This window comes from Bos javanicus, chromosome 3 (genome assembly GCF_032452875.1).
Source record: "Bos javanicus breed banteng chromosome 3, ARS-OSU_banteng_1.0, whole genome shotgun sequence".
Classification (NCBI taxonomy): Eukaryota; Metazoa; Chordata; class Mammalia; order Artiodactyla; family Bovidae; genus Bos; species Bos javanicus.
Window position 1 is genome coordinate 117391888 of NC_083870.1, and position 13725 is coordinate 117405612.

At 49.3% G+C, this 13725-nt stretch overlaps 1 protein-coding gene across 19 annotated transcripts in view; it reads left to right on the forward strand.

The window, feature by feature from the left end:
* Positions 1 to 13725, forward strand: part of LRRFIP1 (LRR binding FLII interacting protein 1) — a 161668-nt gene that overhangs the window by 72350 nt on the left and 75593 nt on the right. The window lies entirely within an intron of this gene.

Genomic DNA, 13725 nt, shown 5'->3' on the forward strand with positions numbered 1-13725 from the left:
CAGCTGGCTTTTTCCCACGAACTGAGCAGCAAAGGGTCCTCACAAACACCCAGCCCCATCCTGAGAGAGGCTGTCGGGGGAACGTGGACCCCCCAAGTCTCCTCGCATCGTAGGTGCCTGTGCCCGGGTCCACTGGCCCTGGCGAGTAGAAACACGCAGCGCTCGGGTGCCTGGCCCTGCTAGGCTCAGCCTGAGACTGGGTGTTGGAACCCTGGTTTGTGTTAGGTGCGTCATTGCCCCAAGCTCTTAAGATATAAAAGCAGTAAGTTAGGTCTTTTCTCTTAGTAGTAAAAGTGTCCCACTAGGGCAAAGATGGAGACTCAATTTCCCCTTTTCTTTAAGAATTAGTTTCTGTTCAGCCTGAACTTATGTCAACGGAGCGGAAGCCTCATTTGCACCCTTTTTTTTTTTCTTCAGATCCTGCAGTCTACACTGCCGCTTACACTGAGCACAGGAAATTGCGTTATTTATAGCGGCTCAAGTGTTTTCAGACAAAGTTGATCCGAGTATTACCTGATTAACAGTGAGGTTCTTATCTAGTTTCTACAGAATTACAAGGTCGCATATTGGTGTGATATGTTTGCTCCTCAAAAGGCAATGTTCAGGAGGAAATTCTTATCCTTGAAAAATCAGGCTGTGTGACTCAGCAAAGGAAATGTTTATGACTGGTTGATTACTCATATGCCAGTGTTTCCAGAATATCTGATCATACTTAAAAGTTTTGACCTCGGAGCCCCATTGGCCATAGGGTTCAGGTTACTAACCTGTTAGAGCAGGAAGGCTGCTATATCTCACTGTATGTTAGACATGGGTCAGAGAGAGAGGAATTTTTGTTACTTCACTGCTTTTACTCTGGGGTACCCCAGTTTTAGTGCACGCACACTCACGTGTGTGTGTGTGTGTGTGTGTGTGTGTTTTAAAGCAGGTTATTTCCATATTTTCATGGATTGGATTTACCAGAACTTTTACGGTTCAGACTATCTAGAAAAAGTAAATGAACTTCTAATTTAAACAAAGCACTCTCTTGACTACATCCAAGATTCAGTGATTCAGAATTCCTGTGCATTTAATGGTGGACCACTACTTAAATCCCCTTTCTGAGACTGATGTTTTTGTTTAGGGAAGGGCCGGAGTTTCAAGTGGTTTTCTCCTTCAGGCTATAAGCTGACACCTTTAAAACCTGTGTAAATACTTTGGTCTGGACTCTGAAGGAGAGCTACTTTGTAGTTTAAATTACTATAAAGATTTACTTTTCCTTTTAACTAAAATGTTTCATTTATGTGTTTGTGTCCTAGAGCTTACCAGAGCAACATGGTTTCTGATCCTCAGGTCTGTTTTATCTCTGGCCTGTGGGGGTGGAGTTCTCGCTGCGGGGAGAGAAACAGGAGTGGGCTTTTGGTGTGGGTGGGCTATCTCCCCAGCACACTTACTCCTGGTGGGTGTTTCAGCATGCTTGTCTTCTCCCTCGTCTTGTAAGCTTCCTCTGAGCTGAGCTCACGCTGCTGGGACAGAGACAGTGTGTAGGTAGACACAGTTGGTAGCGCTTCCCAAACCCCTGCTGTGTCAGCGATCTTCAGGGTTTCCTGTAGAAGTCTTCCTTGCCCTGGTGTATCTCAGGGGCAGTTAGGTTATCTCCACTTACACATAAAGAGAAGATGAGCTCAGAAGGTTCAGGGGACTTTCCCAAGACTGCACAGCCACAGGCCGCGGGGCCCGTTGGGCCCCAGGCAGGATGGCTCAGAGCTGATGATGGTCACTGCCACCCCTGTCCAGCCTGCTCAGGCAAGGTCTGGCGAGGCGGCTGGAGAGCATTCTTGCTGTTGTCAGCCTGTCTTCTGAGCCCTGGGCCGTCAGCCCCAGGCTCGGGCCGAAGGACGTGTTTCTGCTAAGGCAGCTTCTCAGGACACACGTCTTTGCAACTGAAGTCTTGATTTGATTAACATTTCCTTTCTATTTCTGGTAGTTTTTCAGACAAAAGAACACTCAATGGGCTATTTTTTCTAAATAAGGACATGAATAGAAACCACATAGCTGCCAGAATTTTTATTTTTCTGTAGTTCATACCGTACCCACGTTTTAGCTGTCACTTGAGTCAGCCCGCAGCGGGAACTGCTGGGTACCAGCCTCATTCCCATGTGTTGTAAAGCTCCTCCCCACCATCCCAACAGACGAGCCTGCTGAGGATGTTTGAGGGCTCCTGGCCCTTTCCTGGCTGGTTCCAGGAGGATCACCTGGGCAGAGGAAAGGGTGTCAGTAGCTGTGTGCTGCCTGCGTGGGAAAGCATGGGGCTACTGGAGCATCAAGTCTTTTTTTTGAGAAGGAACAATGTCAGTGTTTTGTGTCATCTCAAAGGGGTGGGGGGTGGGGCGGCTTCCCAGATGGCTCATTGGTAAAGAATCCGCCTGCAGTGCAGGAGAGACTGGTTCGATCTCTGGGTCGGGAAGATCTCCTGGAGAAGGACATGGCAACCCACTCTAGTATTCTTGCTTGGAGAATCCCATGGACAGAGGAGCCTGGGCTGGAGTCCATGGAGGGTCACAAAGAGTCAAATACAGCTTAGTGACTGAACAGCGAGAAAAGTATGCGGTTTACAAGGAAGAACCTGAGCGGAGCAGGTGAAGCGAAGGCCACGGAGACCAGATGGATTGCCCGGAGGGAACCTGTCACGGGGAGCGCTGCTCACGTGAGGCCAGGCTGCTCCCACCTGTCACTTGTCAGTCACACATGAGGTTATTTGCGACTATTGCTTGCTTGTAGCTCCAATATGCTGAGACCCTGAAGGAAGTGTGAACATCCCTCATCTCAGAAAAACATTTAAGATGTATTAACAGCAAGAGGAGAACTTTTTGCACGGAAAATACTGTGCCCTGTTTTTTGTTTTTAGTTTTTATTCATTCGGTTTTATTTTTGGCTGTGCCGGGTCTTCATTGTTGCACACAGCCTTTCTCTAGTTGCAGCGAGCGGCGGCTGCTCTCTGTTGTGGTGCACAGGCTTCTCATTTCGGTGGCTTCTCTCGTTGCAGAGCACGGGCTCTAGGTGCTCGTGCCTCGGTCATGCGGCCTCTGGGCTCAGCAGGTGCGGTTTTCAGACTCTGGAACACAGGCTCAGTGGTTGTGGCACCGGGCTTAGTTTCTCCGTGGCATTTGGGATCTTCCTAGACCAGGGATCGAACCCATGTCTCCTGCACTGGAGGGCAGATTCTTTACCACTGAGCCACCAGGGAAGCCCTAAGTATGCGCTGTTTTTGTTCATCAGCTTGAGTGCGGGTCACTGCTAAGCTGAAGATTGTTTTGTGAAGTTTCAATAGGTAATTGCTATTAGTCTGCTCTCTGTTAAGTAACATGAACACTTTTGTTCGTGATTAAAATGTTTGTTCTTTTGGTGTGTTTCTCTGAGAAGAAAAGTCAGGAGATTCCCAGTAGCAAAACGGGGAAAGAGAACTCTGTGGACAGTCTCAGTGTAACAGATAATTCACCCCTTTGTAGACCAAACATTTCAGAGGCAAAGCAAGCTCCTAGAGACCACGTCACCGGGTTTCCAAAGTGACGTGATTTGTCTAAGTTGTCATAATGGGCGAGTGGCAGAGCCAGCACTCACAGCTTGGTCTTGAGACCCCTCTCAGGACAGTCTCAGTCTTTGGAAACCCTGGACCCTGCTGAGAACACCACCACCAGGAGAGGTGGTTTCTACGCCTGGTCCCCCGAGACCAGAGGATGCAGCGCCAGAACTCGACCTCTGGGCACAGACACGGGTGGCCTTGTGAGGTCAAGGCTTCTTTGAAGGCTGCTGTTTTATTATAAAATTCCTTGATCGTTTTATAGTCCATAACTCATCTGATTTGGTTTTGATGGGAACATAGTGTTTTAAATAACCAATTAAACTTTAGCCTGATTAGTCCTTAACTGTATGTCCTCCATATCATCAAGTGAAGTTGATAACTTGTTTATTTTGCGGCTTCAGCACTGGCCCCCAGACCTGTGCCCTGAACCTGTGGTCAGGCTGTTTCAACAAGCGTGGACATGCAATAGAGGGGTTCAGCGTCCCCATTGCACCCCAGAGTTTTAAAAAAGTGGTTCCCAGTCATGTCAGACCCAATGTCCCTTTTTATAACAGGTTTTTAATATCCTTGTTACTAAACCAGAAATGAAATTCCTAGGTGGTAGAAGCTACCTTCACACATAATTTCAAGTCAATATAATGTTTGCTCCATAACATTAAAAAGAAATCAAATGAAAGTAAAGTGCAGGAACAGAATGTGAATATTGTGAATAACTCTTGGGAAGGTTCTGAACAAAGCCGTGTATAATCTTTCCTGATTTCCATGCAGATTGCATTCCTGGAACATTTGATGTATGTTGAAACTACCCATAACATTTTGAATTTACATGTGAGTCAAGATCAGTTTGTAGGTCTGAAAGTTATGAATGTGGTTTTTAGATCTGGTGGGAAAATTCCTCATTGTACAGGCCTGCCCGAGGACAGGATGGTTGGCATGCCATGCCCTGCCCCCAAATGCCATCAGTCTCTGCTCCAATCACTGTGACTTCCCAACACCTGCCCCCTCCCCCCAGCATTTCCTAAATGCCCTCTGAGAGCTGGCACATGCTCCCTGACAGCGTCATCCCAAAGTGCCTTCTCCTCCCTGGCGATCATACAGTTGTGGCTGGAAAGGCAGGCCCCTTCGTGGAGGGACTTACCATGATTGAGGGGGTTGGAAAGATGAAATTTTGAGACTGGAGTCCAATCCCCGTGGCAGCTGAGGGGTGCAGGGAGGGCAGTGGACACACATACAGAGACCCGGGTGCCCACTGACTCTGGGCTGCCAGCCGGATGTTCCCTCTCCTGTTCCTGCCTGTGCGGGAGAACACATGGCCCCATCTACTTGGTTACTTTGACTAGCACGCTATTTTTAGAATCTACTGTATATGAGGAGTTGGGGGTCTATGTAGAAAACAAAAGTTGGTGGCTATTGTCAGTTCCTGTAGCCAAGTCAGCTCAGCAAAATAATAAAGATCAGAGTGTACATAAATAAAATAGAGATTAAAAAATCAGAAAAGATCAATGAAACCAAGACCTAGTGTTTTGAAAGGATGAGGAAAATCAGCAAACCTCTAGGCAGGCTCCCCAAGGAAGAAAAGGGAGAGGACCTAAATCGAAGAAGAAATGAAAGAGTAGAAATAACAACTGAGACCCCAGAAATACAAAGAACCATGGTTATAAATACTATGGATGGCCGTGTGCCAATAAATTGGACAACCTAGGAGAAATGGGCATGTTTCTAGAAACACAGCCTGCCAAAACTCAGTCAGGATGAAACAACTAATTTGAACAGACTGATCACTAGAAGTTAAATAGAATGTGAAATTTAGGGAGGAAAAAAAAAAAGAACCTCCCTGCACACAGAAGTCTGGGACTAGACAACTTCACTCGGGAATTCTACCAAACACACAAGGAAGAACTTATATGTATCCTTCTTAAACCATTCCAAAAACTGAAGAAGGGGGCACACTCCCAGACTCATCCTGTGAAGCCACCAACACCCCGATGCCAAAACCAGACACAGACACTACAAAAAAACGAAAGGTACAGGCCAGTGTTGCTGTGAATGTAGATGCAAAATATTAGCAAAGCACATACAAGACTGCATAGAAAGGGTCATGAAAGGGTCATGCACACAGTCCCGCGGGATTCATTCCAGGGCCACAGGGACGGTTCCGCATCAGCAAATCGATCAACGTGAAATACCGCATCAACAAAAGGAAAGATGGAGACCACGTGATCACTTCAGTAGACGTGGAAAAAGCATTTGACAAAATTCAGCCTTTGTTTGTGGTAAAAACTCTCACCAGAATGGTTATAGAGGGAACATATCTCAATGTAATAAAAGCCATTTATGATAAACCCACATTCAACATAATACTCAGTGGTAAAAAGCTGAAAGCCTTCCTGCTAAATTCAGGAATAAGACACAGTTGCCCCTCTCATTACTTCTATTCAGCATAATATTGGAAGTTCTAGTCATAGCAATCAGACGAGAAAAAAAATACAGAACTTACCTGGTGGTTCAATGGTTAAGAATCTGCCTTCCAATGCAGAGGACATGGATTTGATCCCTGATCGGGGAACAAAGGTCCCACATACCACTCAGCAGCTAAGCCCACGCGTCACAACTGGAGAGCCCGTGCACTCTGGAGCCTGTGCGCCGCAACTAGAGAGCACAAAGAACGCACAGGCCAGCGAGGACCCAGCACAACCAAACTAAAAGTAGATGAATAAGAAATACAAGGCATCTAAACTGGAAGAGAAGAGGCAAGCTGCTACTGTTTGTACATAAGATGATGCCCTATACAGAGAACCCTGAAGTCGCCACGTAAAGCCTGTTAGCACTAATACATGAATTCAGCAAGACAGCAGGATACAGGGTTAGAAACCTGAACCTGTTGCATTTCTTTAATAAGAAAATATCAGGAAAATAACCTTTAAAAAAAAATCCTGTTTAAAATCACATCAAAAAACAAAACAAAACAAAAAACCTAGGACGAAACTTAACCATGGTGGTAAAAGAGCTGTATGCTAAAAATTATTAAATGTTGATTAAGGAAATTGAGGAAATCCACGGGATCACTAAGTGTCAGACACAAGTGAGCAACTGAACTGACTGAACTGAAGGAAATTGAAGATAATTCAAAGAAATGGAAAGATATCCCATGCTTTTGCTGACAAAGGTCCATATAGTCAAAGCTATGGTTTTTCCAGTAGTCATGTAGGGATGTGAGAGTTGAACCATAAAGAAGGCTGAGTGCTGAAAAATTGATGCTTTCCAACTGTGGTGTTGGAGAAGACTCTTGAGAGTCCCTTGGATGGCAAGGAGATCAGTCCTGAATATTCATTGGAAGGACTGATGCTAAAGCTGAAGCTCTAGTACTTTGGCCACCTGGTGCGAAGAGCTGACCCAGTGGAAAAGACCCTGATGCTGGGAAAGATTGAAGGCAAAAGGAGAAGGGGACGGCAGAGGATGAGATGGTTGGATGGCATCACCGACTCGATGGACATGAGTTTGAGCAAGCTCCGGGAGACAGTGAAGACCTGCAGTCCATGGGATTGCACGGAGTCGGGCGCGTCTTAGCAGCTGAACAACGACGTAGATCACCAGAACGGAGAGCCCAGAAATAAACCCACAAACCTCTGGTCCAACTTCAGCAAAGGAGGCGAGAATGTAAAACGGCAAAGCGGTGTCTACAGGTGGTGTTGTGAAACTGGACCACTGCATGTAAATCAGTGAAATTAGCACACTCCCTCACACCATATAAAGCATAAACTCAAAATAGTCTAAAGACCTAAGTAAAAGACATGACGCCATAAAACCCCTAGAAGAGAACATAGGCAGAACGTTCTCTGACACAAGTTACAGCAGTATTTCCTTAGATCAGTCTCCCAAAGCAAAAGAAATAAAAGCAAAAATAAAATGGGACCTAATTAAATTCAAAAACTTTTGTATAGCAAACAAGACCATAAACAAAAGGAAAAGACTGGGAGAAAATATTTGCAAAGGATCTGACCAGCAAACAGTTAATATCCAAAATGTACACACAGCTTCTACATACAACTCAATCTCAATAAAACAAACAACCCAATCAAAACATAGACAAGACCTAAATAGACATTCTCCAAAGGAGACATACAGATGGCCAGCAGGCAGATGGAAAGATGTTCAGCATTACTAATTATTGGAGAAATGCAAATTAAAAGCCCAGTCGGGTATCACCTCCCACCAGTCAGAATGGCCATCATTAAAATGTCTACAAATAATAAATGCTGAATAGGGTGTGGAGAAAAGGAAACCCTCCTACACTGTTGGTAGGAAGGTAAATTGATGCAGCCACTGTGGAAAGCCATGTGGAGGTGCTTTTAAAAGCTGAAAATAGAGTTGCCATGTGAGCCAGCAATCCCACTCCTAGACATATCCACTTATGTGTGGAATCTAAAGAATACAAAAGAATTTGTACGCAAAACAGAAACAGACTCACAGACCTCAAGACAAACTTCTGTTACCAAAGGGAAAGGCAGGGAGGCAGGACAAATGAGGAGCTAGGGACTAACAGATCCAAAGTACCGTGGATAAGGTAGACACACACCAAGGCTATACTCCACAGCACAGGGAATTGTATTCAATATCTTGTAGTAACCTGTTAATATAATAGCATAGAGTGTGGAAAATAGCTGAATCACTTTGCTGTATGCCGGAAACTGACACAATCAATTCTACAAAAATTTTTTTTTTTTTAAAGGCAGGTCAGGGAAGGGCTTCTGTGTTAGAGCCTCATGGTGTCCCTGCACAGAGTGCAGCGTTGTAAGTCCCTTCAGCCTGGGGCCCTGTGTGTGCTCCGGTGAGTCTGCGAACTTGGTCATCTGTTCTTTCCTCATTCCAGGGACCAGTCACATGTGGATGGAGGGAGGGCCCCTGCTTCTTTCTAAACAAAACCGGTTCTTTGTCCCACTTCAGGCTTCAACCCCTTGGTACTCCTCTTACATTAAAGTGTGCGTGCGCTTTAGTCCTTTAACTTTTCCCAAGAGGTGATAAATACCGTGGTAACATGTCCCGTGGCTGGAAGAAAACTCTCCCATCACAGAGCTTTGGGGTCACTGATCCACATGTCAGCCAAGAGCATAAGTCTCCTGGGCTCTGCGGGGCGGGGTGGGAGCTGCTTCCAGCAGCGACACCCCTTTCCAGGCCCCGGGGCTTCTCTGCGGAGAGGGAGGAGATGACAAAGCTGCCAAGCTCATTTCCCAAGAGTCACACCAGAGTTATGGCTCATAAATCCCTGCCCCTTTCCATGTAGAATTCTGGAGCCCCAGGAGAATCTAAGAACAGAGGAGGAGCTTTTTCTGTGACATGGGATAAGGGATGTGGGGATATGGAATTCCACACTTTGCTTGAATCCCAGCAAAGCTTTGGAGCTCGGAAGAAAGTGTGCAGAGTCAGGACTCTGGACTTCATGTGGGGCTTTTCAGAAAAATATTGAGTCTGCCTCCAGGCACCTCTGTCCTCTCCAAGCAGGCAGGACTTGGGTTCCACCGGCGTTTACCACATTTCTGTTTTTTAAAGACGTGGGGTTGAATTGGTAGCAGCCACAAAAGGATACAAAGAGTATTAGAGCTCTTAGAGCCCCCCAGACGCCACTGAAATTGGGGTGCAGGGTACTGGGGTAGTGTGTGGTCACTCCACCCTTGGGCAGAGTCTCCCCTTCCTGCTTACGAAACCCCCACCACAGACAGGAGGTGGGGGGAGGAAGGAAGCTGTGCCGGGGCCGGGCTAAGAGGCAGGGCACACCTCGCCACTTTCTCCTCCTGCCCTGGTGAATCACTTCTGTTTTAGTTTTGCTCAATCCCCAGGCCAGGCTGGGCTATCCCTGAGTTCCCTGAAGAGAGGAGCAGCTGAGGTCCTTGGAGCAGTTTTATTACAGCTGGGATTCCTGGTGCTCCGAGCAGGGGGCCTGTCGGGGTCCCTGATAGAACAGGGGTGCGTCTGACTGTTTATCCACTGACTCCGGTGTTTCATCCTGGTAGAACCCACTTTTGCTCTGTGGTCTGATCTAGAACCAGAGCCCATCGAGCCCTTGGCATAGAGACCCGTCACGAAAGTAACTCCTGCTTTTGCTGGTGACATCTTCACATAGCTCGCCAGCCTTTCTCTGGCCCTGTCTGGGTCTGCGCCTGCGTCAAGGGCATTTCAGACAGAGAAGCACTGAAACCACTGGGTGTCATTTCTGGGGCTCCAAAGAGCTCAGGTACCATAGACCTTTCTGTTTCAGTGCAGAAAGAATTCAGTGAGAGAAAAAGTTATAGGTAAGAAGTGATTTGTTATTTGGTAGAAACCAATGCAATACTGTAAAGTTACTAACCTTCAATTAAAAAAAAAAAAAGAAGTGATTTATTAGAATAGGATGCTTGTGAGGCTTATGAGCGGGCAGGCAAGGTGGTACCACATGACTTAATGAAAACTTACTGGGCTACAGTTTTATAATCAAACAAAAAGTGGGAAAAGGAGACCATCTTTGTCTTTTTTGAGCAGATGTCGCGCCTCCCTTATCAGCTTCTCCTCCAGGTTGAGCAGAGGAGTTTTCTGGTCCTACTTGGTCAAACCAGGTTCACAAATTATTGTTTTTTAATGTGTGTGCAGAGAGCATGTCCTGCGTGCATGTGTGCTAAGTCACTTCAGTTGTGTCCGACTGTGGGACCCTGTGGACTGTAGCCCTCCAGGCTCCTCAGTCCATGGGCTTCTCCAGGCAAAAATACTGGAGTGTGTTGCCATGCCCTCCTCCAGGGGATCTTCCCAACCAGGGATCAAACCCAGGTTTCCCACATTGCAGGCAGATTCTATACCATCTGAGCCACCAGGGAAGCCCAAGAATACTGGAGTGGGTAGCCTATCCCTTCTCCAGGGGATCTTCCCAACCCAGGGGTTGAAACCACATCTCTTGCATCTCCTGCACTGGCAGGCGTGTTCTTTACCACCTGTGAAGCCTGAGCATACCCTAGGGATCATCAGCTTGCTGAGCTCACTGGGCAGGATGTGGGTCTCATGCCAACATTGTTTCATTGTTTGGGCACATGTCTCAGGCTTCTGCTGGGTGATTTTGTTGTTAGGCAAGCCTGCTTGGTTTTGCAGTTAAGCAAACCTGCTTGGTTTTGCAGTTAAGCAAACCTGCTTTTCTGAGTAATCATTAACTTACAAGGGTCTCCCATAGTTTTTCTACTTACAGTCCCCTAGTGAAATTAACTGCTTAATCACCTACTTTGTCCCTTTAATCTGACCGTATCAGCAATACTTTGGCTGTCTGTCTCTCCAGCCAGCCCGTGTGCCCTTGTGGCTGGGCTGCTGGCCGAACCTCCGTCCCAGACCATGGGTGGCACTGCAGGGCTGGCACCCCAGGCTCTGACTGGGTGGGCCCGTCTGTTTTTAATTAACCCTTTGTTCAGAAGTCCCCGGAACTCAGACTTGTGCTGCTCTGTGTATTTTTTAGCGTCTCTCAGACCATACCGGTCACCTCAGGGTCAGAGTGTTATCTTGTTTATCGCCAATAAAATGTTGAAAGTGGAACTTTGGAATCAGGGGTTCAGCTTTTGAGGATTATTCTGAGGCCACTGGGGCGATAAAAGAAACTTTCTCACCCCAACCATCTCCATTGTCAAAGGCTGCCTTGCTTTAAAGCCCAGCATCTGTAAGGCTCTGTTTGTGGGGTTCCAGGTCAAGTGGGACCTGGGGATGGGGGAGCTGTGTCTCCTGGGAGGGGCTGGGCCTCTGGCTCTCGTTCCCCTCCAGCCCTGGACTGTCCTGAGAAAGCCGGGGAGCCTGGATCTCATCAGAGGAAGCCTGGCCGGGTCAGCTCCTCCCCCCCACCTCCTTGGTCCTGGAGTCTCGGCGGGACAGGGAGGGGGGCCCAGCTGGGGGGTGGGGGCAACACTGCAGGGGTGTTTAGTGGCAGAACCAAGGCCACCTTCTCACAGCAGGGAGCTTGGTTTTGGTTTCAAGGCTCCTTCACTTCCTTCCTTCCTTCTCTCTCTCCCTCTCAGCCTCTGCTCCCTTCCCCCACCCTTTCCTTCCTTCCTTCAAAAATGTTTGCTCTTTGTTATGAAAAACGTCAAACATACCCAAGCGGAGATGGAATAACAGAAAGCAGAGGTCGTCGCCCTGGAGGAGCAGCCAGCACCCGGGGCATGTTGCAGCCCAGACGGGCGTGGCCCGAGGCTCTGACTCAGCGGTCTTGGGTGGAGCTGGGCATTCTGCATCTTTAACAAGCCCCGGGGGGCGGGGGCTGCTCCTGCTGCTGCTGCTGCTAGGGAGCAAGACCCTTCCCCCATCCCACCACCAGCCCCCGCAGCTGTCAGCTTGCGTGAGGCCCTGAATGTCTCCTTTGTATCTCGACAGAGATGATCTTGGGCAAAGGAAAGAGGGTCTGGGGTCCGGAGCCCCTTCCAGGGATAGTGGACTGACGGAGGAGCCGCAGGACTGGTGGGGCCCGACGGCCAAGCTCTGGAGGGAGCGGGGGAGGTGGACCTCAGCCCTGCGGTGCCCTGGCATCACAGCCGGCAGGCCTGGGGCTCAGTGACCAGGGGGAGACCCGCGGACCTTGACCTCCAGTGAGTACGAAAGGACTACCACTGGCAGCTGGGGAGGCAGGTGGGAGAGGAAGCCTGTGCAGACTCGTGCTTTTCTATGTGTGTGTGTGTTTAAATTTTTATTTTGTATTGGAATATAGCTGATGGCTTCCCTAGTGGCCCAGACGGTAAAGCGTTTGCCCGCAACGTGGGAGACCTGGGTTCGATCGCTGAGTCAGGAAGATCCCCTGGAGAGGGAAATAGCAACCCATTCCAGTATGCTTGCTTGGAAAATCCCATGGATGGAGGAGCCTCATAGGCTACGGTCCGTGGGGTCTCAAAGAGCCGGACACGACTGAGCGACCTCACGTCATAGCCGACGAGCAATGTTCTGGTAGTCCCAGGTGGCCAGGCCGGGACGCAGCCGCGCAGGTACACGTGTCCCTCCCCCTCCACACTCCCCTCCCGTCCAGGCTGCCTCCACACTGAGCAGAGCTCCTCGTGCGCACGGTGGGTCCTCGTGGGCCGTCCGTTTGCATTATCGCAGTGTGTGCGTGCGCTTGGTTCCAAGGCCCTGCGAAGGTCGTAGCTTGTGCTCTGAATTCCGTGGGTCTGTCAGCCCCTCTCCATCCTTCCCCTTGGTCATCATCTCCTGTGAGGCTGGGAGCTGGGTGGGCAGAGGATCAAGGTGGAGAAATAAGCCATCTTCAAGGCCAGGGGCGTCAGCAGACCATGTGAGTCTGGGTGGGCCTGCTGCGTGGGCCTGGGTCTGGGCTCTCATCCATGGCTCTCAGCTTCCCAGGGCCTCGGGGGCCTCCTTGGGGCCTCGGGCTCCTGACCTCCTTCCGGAATCCTCTCCCATCTCTGCTCAGCATCATCCTTGGCACGTGGTTCATGCTCACAGGCTCCCTGACCAGAAGCGTCCCCTCCTCGCCTCCTGGGTCTCAAGCCCCTCCTCCCACCCCCGCTCCCGCTCCCCACCCTCATCCAGAGCGGTGTTTCTAAAGCAGAAGTCAGACCCCACTGTGTTCCTCCTCCTTCAAACCTGTCAGTGCTTCCGCATTCCTTCCTGAGATAAGGTTCCAGACACCAGGGCTGCAGCTGTGGGGGATGCCTGAGACCTTGGGGACCACCCCCCCCCCCGCCCGGGCCCTATCCTGGCACCTCGCCACCGGCCCCCTCGCCCCGGCTTTCTCTTTGCTCCTCAGGGTGGGCTCAGGGCTCCTGATCCCCGAGTGGGTTGTGTTCTCCTCCAGAGCAGCCCAGCACGTTTTTTTTTCTCACCCAATGTAGCACTCGTCACTTGTCCACAGCCCCCCATTGCTTTGTGTGCACCTGTGAGACTGGGCCCCAGCCTTCCCTGGCTGGCTCAGCAGTGCTGCATGACCTGGGCTGGTGGTGGCGAGGGTCCTGCAGCCCGTCCCCTACAGGCACGGGGCAGAAAGTGAAAGTGCATTAGGAAACTTAAACAGTCCAACGTGGCTGCGACCCCCGGCATGTGAGTTGGTATTTTACAAAGTGTCAGTCTGAAGTGGATTTGTCCTGCACCATGGAGGCTCTGGCTGGGGGCACATCAACCCTCAGAACTGCTACCCAATGGTCGCCAGCTAGAGGGCAGGGCTGGGC